Below are 10,257 nucleotides of genomic sequence, written 5' to 3'. Positions count from 1 at the left end.
CCAGTTCTTCTCTCACTAAAAACTGTGAATTCTACATCTGTTATACCATTACTCTCCCACAAATGAAGAAATCTCTCTACTCTTTACCTGCTTGCATGCTACTGCTTCAGCCATGTCTAACTCTTTGTGACCTGTGGACTGTAGCCCGCCAGGCTCCTCTGTCCATGGGATTCTCCAGGAGAGAATACTGGAGTGGGTTGCCATGCCCTACTCCAGGGAATCTTCCCAACCCAGGGATCGAACCTGCATCTCCTGCATTGCAGGTGGATTCTTTACCCATGAGCCACTGGGGAAGCCACTTCCACCCTTTATTCTTCTATAAATCATTAAGTGCCCACACCCAAATCTTGAAGCCACACTGTTCTGCTTCTGTCTTGTGCCCCTGTTAACTGCTCTCTCATGCAGCACTCTGTCCTGCCCTGCATTTGTTTATGATTCGCAAGAGGCATATGAACTTCTTAAAATTCTTCAAATTTTTATTTGAATGCGGGGGGAAGGTGGTAAGATGGAAATTGACAGCAAAAAGGAATGGCAGAGTTTTTTAAGGCAAGAAGCATTCCACATCTCGTCTGTAATGTTTATAAGTGTCTTTTTTTTCCAAAATTTATTGAACTATTAAACTATACAAAAATTAATACATTTACTGTATGTAAATTATACCTTAGGGAATGTTTGTCTAAAAAGTTTTTATAAACCTGCTTACTTAAAATATTTCCTTTTTCTCTTTAGAATATTAGCCCATCATCCTGGTCTAAATAAAAAGAATCCCAGCTGTTCTGAAGAAATTGAGATCTGTGGCTTATCTGGACAGTTACCTCTAAATTGGAAGTGTGCTTATCCAGTGTACAGGATAATTTATTGGTATGAAAATTTGAAGGCCCAGTGTAGGTCACCTCAATTTTGCCTCAATGGCATGCTGATTATTTTGAATTAAAGTCACTTAAGAAATGGTCAGTGCAAGGGAGACACTCTGATCCTTCTTTCTGTCTCTCTGAAAGCAGGAAAAAAATCTCTTCATGTGAAAAGTACACCACCTGCATCTAGGGGTAAAAGGATACCCTTGTCCCTAGAGATCGGGAATTCAAGCAAGAAACTCATATAAACAAATCTTGTTGTTCTTTATTTTTCTACCCCAAGCCCAGACTCCATTTAGATTCTTCACTAATTAACCATCTAAAGCCTAAATTTCTTTGTCTTATCTGTTACAAAGTTACTGTTTTTTCATCTAAAAAGTATTAAAGCACCTACTTTGGCCAGTTGCTTAAATCTCATTTCTATAAGACCTCTATGCTTGTGATTAAATTGCCTTGTGTAAATCTTATTATTAGTCCAGCCACAAGAACAAGATGGATAGAGAAGAAATTTCCCCAGCCTACACAAAAACAATAATTTCTATGTATATAAGATTATATCCCATTCTTTACAATTCTAGTTTTGAAAGTGTCATAATGAAAATGAATATAAAAATGTACAAATAAAATATACATTTTGCTTTTACATGCTAAAAAGTTGTTTATTTTTAGGATGAAACATTTTCAAAACTTGGAGACTTGAACTAGATGATAATACTGCACTATAATATAGAAGTATATCTATTCAAAATGTAAAAATATCTGATTTTGTGTGTCTAAACTCAAATAGTTTAATTAATAGCAGATGTTTTTGTATATAGCAAAAATCTAGAATTACTAAAGAGGCAGTTTACATCACATAGACACATGGATATGTATACAAGTGCACGTATGCACACACATACATATACATACACGCACACATGCACACAGGCACATAAATTGTTTCTTAAGCAAAACTGAAGCACAAAATTTACAAATGGCACAATTCAAATTAACTTTTCCATTCTGTTCTTTCCTTCCTTTCTTTTTCCCTTTCTCCCTTCCTCTTTCCTCCATTTCCTTCCATCCTTCCTTCCTTTTTTCTTAGCATTTTTTGGCTTAAATATTTATCATTTTTTTCTGTGTATAATAAAATCTGCTGCTAGAAAAATAAGTCAGGAATCTCTCTGTACTTATTCCTAAGTTATGTGCATCTTACACTCTGTTATACAATTGGTTATTTCATACTGTTTCAAATATCAAGACTGTCTTTAAGACATAAGAGAAAACTTTAAGTATTAAAGGTTAAGGGTTGCAGATTTTTACACTGTGCTTGGCTTTCCTATCATGCATTAATGTTCTTCTATTGACTCCTTAACAGATCGTATTGATTACCAAATAACATCTCTCACTTCTTTCTCTAGTAATATGATATATAAATTTAAGACCAAGAAAACTGGTATCTTAATAAAAGTTTTATGTATTCTCAATAAAATAATTCTAAATATTCAGAGGAACAAGAGTTATATCATTAAGAACAGATAAAAGATGTTACTGTATTATTGAATTCAGATTTCAAAAAATAAAACAGTTTGTTTCTGCTATAACAGCTCACCATTGCATTATGATACAGCAGATGTCCCACCAGAAAAGCTGTAAAATGTTTCCATTTATTCCTTCTTCCTGTTCCTTACATTATGAAGATTGACAAAAATATTGACCTCTCTAGAAATCCAACATTGCTCTCACACAGCAAGTTCCACCTCTTAACAGAAGGGACAATAACTTTTTATTTCCACCTTTGTTATTAAATATCTCTTCTCTCAAAAACAGACCTCTTTAACATTTGAAAACAGCAACCAATTTGTGATGCAATAGAGGATGCACTCTGGGAATTCAAAGGCTAACCAAACTATAGAACTCTTTTTTTTTTTTAATAGGTGTATCTTATTGTATGTAAATTATATTTTTTTTCCCATTTATTTTTATTAGTTGGAGGCTAATTACTTTACAATATTGTAGTGGTTTTTGTCATATATTGACATGAATTAGCCATGGATTTACATATATTCCCCATCCCGATCCCCCCTGCCACCTCCCTCCCCACCCCATCCCTCTGGGTCTTCCCAGTGCACCAGCCCCTAGCACTTGTCTCATGCATCCAACCTGGGCTGGTGATCTGTTCCACCCTTGATAATATACATGTTTCAATGCTGTTCTCTCAAAACATCCCACCCTCACCTTCTCCCACAGAGTCCAAAAGTCTGTTCTGTACATCTGTGTCTCTGTTTTGCATATAGGGTTATTGTTACCATCTTTCTAAATTCCATATATATGCATTAGTATACTGTATTGGTCTTTATCTTTCTGGCTTACTTCACTCTGTATAATGGGCTCCAGTTTCATCCATCTCATTAGAACTGGTTCAAATGAATTCTTTTTAATGGCTGAGTAATATTCCATGGTGTATATGAAAGGGAATTTTTAGAATGCCAATGAGATTGAAATATTAGAAGAGATATCATAGATGCAAGTACTCAGATATCAGTTAAAGAGACATGGTCTCTCTATTGGAATCTAAAATTAACATTCCATCAGTGACAGAAATAAAGGAAAGATGAGAATATTTATTAGATCTGAATGAATAGAAAGTCAAAGGAGGTTTATATTTTATACTGTAATTAAAAAAGAGAAAAGTAGTGTAACTGACAGAAAATCCAAGGTATATCAAGAAAGAAAATAATGTGGTCAAGTAGATAGTAACTATGTTAGAGTCAACATAACTTCTGGTGACAAAAGGATAGGCAAGGAGAAAATAAATGATGGTCACAAAGCCTCCTTTGAATAATCCTTCTAAAGAAAAAGAACTGCATGTTGTAGGACTAATTAAAACCTCAGAGGAGATGGCCTCCATACAGAACCTATTTGGTCTTCATATTTTATGTTTTTCATTTTAAGTTTTGCTAAAGCAATGATGGGGTTCCCGGGTGACACAGTGGTAAAGAATCCCTGCCTATGCAGAAGACATGGGTTCAATTCCTGGGTTGGGAAGATGCCCTGGAGGAGTAAAGAGCAACCCACTCCAGAATTCTTGCCTGGAAAATTCCATGGACAGAGGAGTCTGGTGGGCTACAGCCCATGGGACCACACAGTCAGACACAACTAAGTGACTGAGGATGCGAATCAATGATGCAGAGCTATTTATTTTTCAATTTAATATTATTAAGCAGAAGAAAAATAATTAGTAATCATGCAGTAGAAGGCAACATAATTTAAACTTTAGTAGATTTGATTTTGTTTTAAAGAGACAGATTTTCTACTTAAAAATCAAAATACTAACCACATATTTTAAAAATAAAAACAATGCATAATCAAATATATTTCATTCTAATTTATATCCAGTTCAGAAAAAAAGAGGTAGGAGGAATGACAAATGGGAAAGTAAAGTAATAAAGAGATATGCAAAACTATGAAGATAAAAATAATAGATAAAGAGGAAGGGGAAATTAAGGAATACCAATACATGCAAAGACTGTATTAGGAAAATAAGAAACGAATATGAAAAGATAAAGAGGCATAAAAATGTATATTCTGAAAATCTCATATTCAAGTAGACAACAGATAAAAGAAAGTTATCTGTTTAAAAAAAATAAAATTTAAAACATGCAGAATAACATGTGAGAAGGAAAATTCACATCTTGGGGTGCATTACAATCTTTATTGCCACCAAAGACTTTTTTAAATATTATTTTTTCATAACTATAGACATAATCAGGGATCCTGCTTCCCAACGTTTGCCACAATACTTAAAATAAAATTAACTTGATGATCTAACTAGTCCTCAGAACAGAGACTTCGTAATGCTGCTGGTAAAAATTGATAATTTTAAACAATCTTAGAAATTAAAGTCATGAACCATGTTGTATTTTAGGGTTAGCAAGATCCAACTCTCACATCCATACATGACTACTGGAAAAACCATAGTTTTACTAGACGGACCTTTGTTGACAACACAATGTCTCTGCTTTTTAATATGTTGTCTAGGTTGATCATAGCTTTTCTTCCAAGGAGCAAGCATCTTCTAATTTCATGGCTACAGTCACCATCTATGGTGATTTTGGAGCCCAAGAAAATAAAGTCTCTCACTGTTCCCCCATTGTTTTCCCATCTATTTGCCATGAAATGTTGAGACCAGATACCATGATCTTCATTTTTTTATATTGAGTTTTAAGCCAACTTTTTCACTCTCCTCTTTCAATTTCATCAAGAAGCTCTTTAGTTTCTTTTCACTTTCTGCCATAAGGGTAGTGTCATCTGTGTATCTGAGGTTACTGATATTTCTCCCGGCAATCTTGATTCCATTTTGTGCTTCATCCAGCCTGGCATTTCACATGATGTACTCTGCATATAAGTTAAATAAGCAGGGTGACAATATACAGCCTTGACCTACTCCTTTCCCAATTTGGAACCAGGCTGTTGTTCCATGTCCAGTTCTTGTTGCTTCTTGACCTTCATACAGATCTATCAGGAGGCAGGTCAGGTGGTCTGGTATTCCCATCTCTTTCAGAATTTTCCACAGTTTGTTGTGATCCAGACAGTCAAAGGCTTTGACATAGTCAATAAAGCAGAAGTAGATATTTTCTGAAACTCTCTTGCTTTTTCAATGATCCAATGAATGTTGGAATGGTCTCTGGTTCCTCTGCCTTTTCTAAATCCAGCTTGAACTGGAAATTCATGGTTCACGTACTGTTGAAGCCTGACTTGAGGAATTTTGAGCATTACTTTGCTGGCATGTGAGATGAGTACAATTGTGCGAGAGTTTGAACATTGTTTGCCATTGCCTTTCTTTGGGATTAGAATGAAAACTGACCTTTTCCAGTCCTGTGGCCACTGCTGAGTTTTCCAAATTTGCTGGCATATTGAGTACATCACTTTCATGGCACCATCTTTTAGGATTTGAAATAGCTCAACTGGAATTCCATCACCTCCACTAGCTTTGTTTGTAGTGATGCTTCCTAAGGCCCACTTGACTTTGCATTCCAGGATGTCTGGCTCTAGGTGAGTGATCACATCCTCGTGGTTATCTGGGTCATGAAGATGTTTTTTGTATAGTTCTTCTGTGTATTCTTGCTACCTCTTCTTAATATCTTCTGCTTCTGTTAGGTCCTTACCATTTCTGTCCTTTATTGTGCCCATCTTTGCATGAAATGTTAATAAATAATACATTCATACATTTTTAATTATTTAAAAATAATGTATTTATTATTTTAATATTATAAATTATTGTTTTAATATTATAAATTATTTAAAAATGTATTTTTAAATTATTTAAAAATAATCTGTACTGTGAGAAAATCTCCTTCCCATCTTAATTATCCTCTTCTCACATCTCACAGCAGAAAATTAATATTAATTTCTGTTGTGTCCTTCAAAAATTGCATGCATTTACAAGAAAGCATGAAAATAAGTTCATGATTATATTTCTTTAGACATAATTTATAAACATGAAAATGCACAGGTGTTGGACTTGAATATTTGTGTCAAATGTTAGCACTCAAGGAACCACTATTCCAAAAAGATGTAGAATGTTTCCTTCATTCATTCAAGAAAATCTCTTTGTGATCTTTGTCATTCTCCCCTGCAAATACCATCATAGTTAGCAACCACTTTCTAATTTCTAACATCATAGACTAGTTTTGCTTTACTTTAGGTTTTATAAAAATGGAATCACATGACATGTATTCTTTTTTTATCTGGCTTTTAACTCAGCATTAAGATTTTCATGTTGATGCATGTTGCATTATCTGCAGCTGTTCCTTTTAATTACCAAATAATGTTCCATTGTGTGTATAGAATCCAAAGGTTTTGTTACTTTTCTTCATTTATGGGTGTTTCCATGAACATTCTAAAGTAAATCATTTTTTCCACAAGTTTCCATTTCTCTTGGCTAACCACTCATGAGTAGGATCTCTGGATCCTAAGGTAGATGTAAACGAGTAACACATGAGAGAGTTAAAGTTCCTCCATCAGTTGACCAGCGTTTGCTGTAGTGTGTTAATCGTGCCTTTTTATTTTTTGTATTTCCGATGTTTAGACACCTTGGGCCCTGCCAACCCCAGAGAGTCTGCACCTCCGAGTTCTCCTATTCCTAGAGATAATGAATGATTCAACTGCAAAGCCACCTTTCATATGCAAATCAACCAATTTAGAACTCAGTATTTCAGTTGCCTCCTTTGTCAGGCTCTCACAGTTCTGATCCACTGGGCAACCTAGTCACTTACATAAAAGTGTCTGGTATCTAGGATGCTATATACACCTGGGAGCACTTGATAAACTACATTTTTGTTGCCTTCTGAGTTTTACTGAGGCAAATTTATGCATGTGCTGCAGAGTGGTGAGAGTGTGCTCTGTCTGAACACATGGTCACATGTCTTAGGCTATTTCCCAGATGACTAATGATGGGCGTCTTCCCATGAACATAACGATCATATTTCTTTTCTGAAGTGTCTGTTCCAATCTTTTTGAGGTGAGGGGCTGTGCTTAGAGGCTTGCAGGATCTTAGTGCCCCAACAAGGGATCCAACCAGGGCCCCTTTTAGTAGGAGTCCTAACCACTGGACTACCAGGGAAATCCCCATTTAAACCTTTTTACTTGTTTTTCACGAGCAAAGAGAGAGAGTGATTAGGAAATGCCTAATTTTCCTCCCAGTGTATAATTTGCTTATTAATTTCATAATGGTATATTTTGATGAACAGTAATTTTTTTATTAAGTTTTAATTTATCAATTTTATGATTACAGTTTGTTTTGTGCTATTTATCATTGCTTATCCCCAATATGAAAAAAAACCCACTCTTCTATGTTTTATCCTAGGAGCTTTATAGTTCTAACTGCTACATTTAGATCTATGATCCAACTACAAATTAATTTTGTGTGTGCAGTGAGCTTGATGTCCAAGTTCATTGTTTTTCCATACACGTATTTAGTTGCTCTAGCGTTATTTGTTTAAAACTCTCCTTTCTTGGTGAATTGTATATGTATCTTTGACAAAAATCAATTTACAATTTGTGTGAGTCTGCTTCTGCCTACTCTGTTTTGGGCCATCACTCTGTCTTCACATCAATACCGTACTCTCTTGGTTAGTATAGCTTTTCAGTAAGCCAATCATGCTTACGTAATGAAGCCTCCATAAAAACCCCGAAGGATAGATCTTTGGTCCTTTTTGGAGAATTTCCATATCCCAGAAACAGACTACTTCCACATGCTCCTGTGCCAGGCTCCAAGCTCCTTTGTTCAGAACTTTAGCCCATGTATCTCTTCATCTGGCTGTTGATGCATATCCTTTGTTATCCTTTGTAACAAGTTGCTAATGATGAGTAAATAGGTTTCCCCAAGTTCTGTGAGCTGTTCTAACAAATTGAACCTGAGAAAGGGATTGTGGGAACCTCTGATTTATAACCAATCAGGCAGAAGCACAGATGACAACCGGGGCTTGCACCTGGCATCTCAAGTGGAGGTTGTTCCTGTGGAACTGAGTGGTTGACCTGAGGAATCAGATTCTGTTTCCAAGGAGATAGTGTCAGATTTGAGCTGAATTCTTGGACACCCTCCTGCAGTCCAGGAATTGCTTATTAGTGTGCAAAAGCTTCCACACAAATGTGGGGGCTGGGAACCCCACTGTGACATCATAGGGAAAGTGTCCCAAAGCAAAGAACAGACATTAAGTACCATTATTCCTTCCTAAGTGCCTGAGGTTTACCTCAGATTACCTCCTCAATTAATAAATAGAATCCAGATAAAGAATAACCCTGGGATTATTTTAATCATTTATTTACACATATTCATTCCTGATACTGACAAGAACCTATTTCCCTCAAAATCTAATCATAGTACATTATCAAAAACATATGACTAAAGCTCAAAGCTCCCAAAGTACTCTTGCCCTTGGATGAAATGATCCTCTAGTTTTGAAACTGAAAAGTTCATTTAAATTTTAAAAACTTGCATAAAATCAAATATTATAATCTTTTGCATTCTGAAGCATGGTCAGTAATTGGGTTCTGAGTATTAGGGAATTAATTGATCACTAACAAACAATTCACTAGAGAATTCTCACTAGAGAGTTAAAGAAAATTATGGAAATCATAGGTCTCTTCCATTTATATCTTAAAAAGAAACATAAAATTTGATTTAACAGGAAAGAACTCTTAATTATAGTGCTAACAAAAGCAACATAGTACTAATTTAACTTTAATATAAATGGCAGAATAAGCAAATACAGAAGACAAAAAAACTGACAAAAGAGGTGATCTTTAAAAAAATCACACAGCTGGCTATCAATTCCAGTCAACCTAGAATCCCTTTCCTCCAAGTCTGTTTTCACAAGGAGGGTATAAGGAGAGACTGACTTTAAAAACTACTAGCTGACTAGCAACTTCCTCTGAGAGAGGAGTCTCATACAGTAATCAAACTACACACAGCTATGAATTTATAGAATTTGATTCCAACGTGTAACAAAATCTTGACTCCTGTCAGCAGTACTATTGAGTGGTTACCATCTGGCATGAGTTGAAATGGCTTATATGAACAAACCCTCACTTTCCATTCTCGGAAGAGGAAGAAGATAAAGGAGCAAATAATCTATTTTTCCAGTCCCAGGAAGATGGTTTACCAAACATCATTCCACTGGACTAAGACTGAAACATAACAATAATACTTAATTAGGTCACTTGGAGAAGAAAATGGCAATCCACTCCAGTATTCTTGCTTGAGATATCCCATGGACAGAGGAGCCTAGCGGGATACAGTCCCTGGGGTCACAAAAGAGTGGGACACGACTTAGCATCTAAACAAAAACATAGTTTCTCTAAACTACTCATGTTCATATACTAACGACTTCAGTTCAGTTCAGTTCAGTTCAGTTGCTAAGTCATGTCCAACTCTTTGTGACCCCATGAACTGCAGCACGCCAGGCCTCCCTGTCCTTCACCAACTCCAGGAGTTTACCCAAACTCATGTCCATTGACTCAGTGATGCCATCTAACTCTGTTGTCCCCTTCTCTTCCTGCCTTCAATCTTTCCCAACATCAGGGTTTTTTTCAAATGAGTCAGCTCTTCTCATCAGGTGGCCAAATTATTGGAGTTTCAGCTTCAACATCAGTCCTTCCAATGAACACCCAGGACTGATCTCCTTTAGGATGGACTGGTTGAATCTCCTTGCAGTCCAAGGGACTCTCCACAGTCTTCTCCAACACCACAGTTCAAAAGCATCAATTCTTCTGTGCTCAGTTTTCTTTATAGTCCAACTCTCACATCCATACATGACCACTGGAAAAACCATAGCCTTGACTAGATAGACTTTTGCTGGCAAAATAATGTCTCTGCTTTTTAATATGCTATCTAGGTTGGTCATAACTTTCCTCCCAA

Source organism: Cervus canadensis, chromosome 6 (assembly GCF_019320065.1).
Source record: "Cervus canadensis isolate Bull #8, Minnesota chromosome 6, ASM1932006v1, whole genome shotgun sequence".
NCBI classification, from domain to species: domain Eukaryota; kingdom Metazoa; phylum Chordata; class Mammalia; order Artiodactyla; family Cervidae; genus Cervus; species Cervus canadensis.
This window is presented reverse-complemented; position numbering follows the sequence as displayed.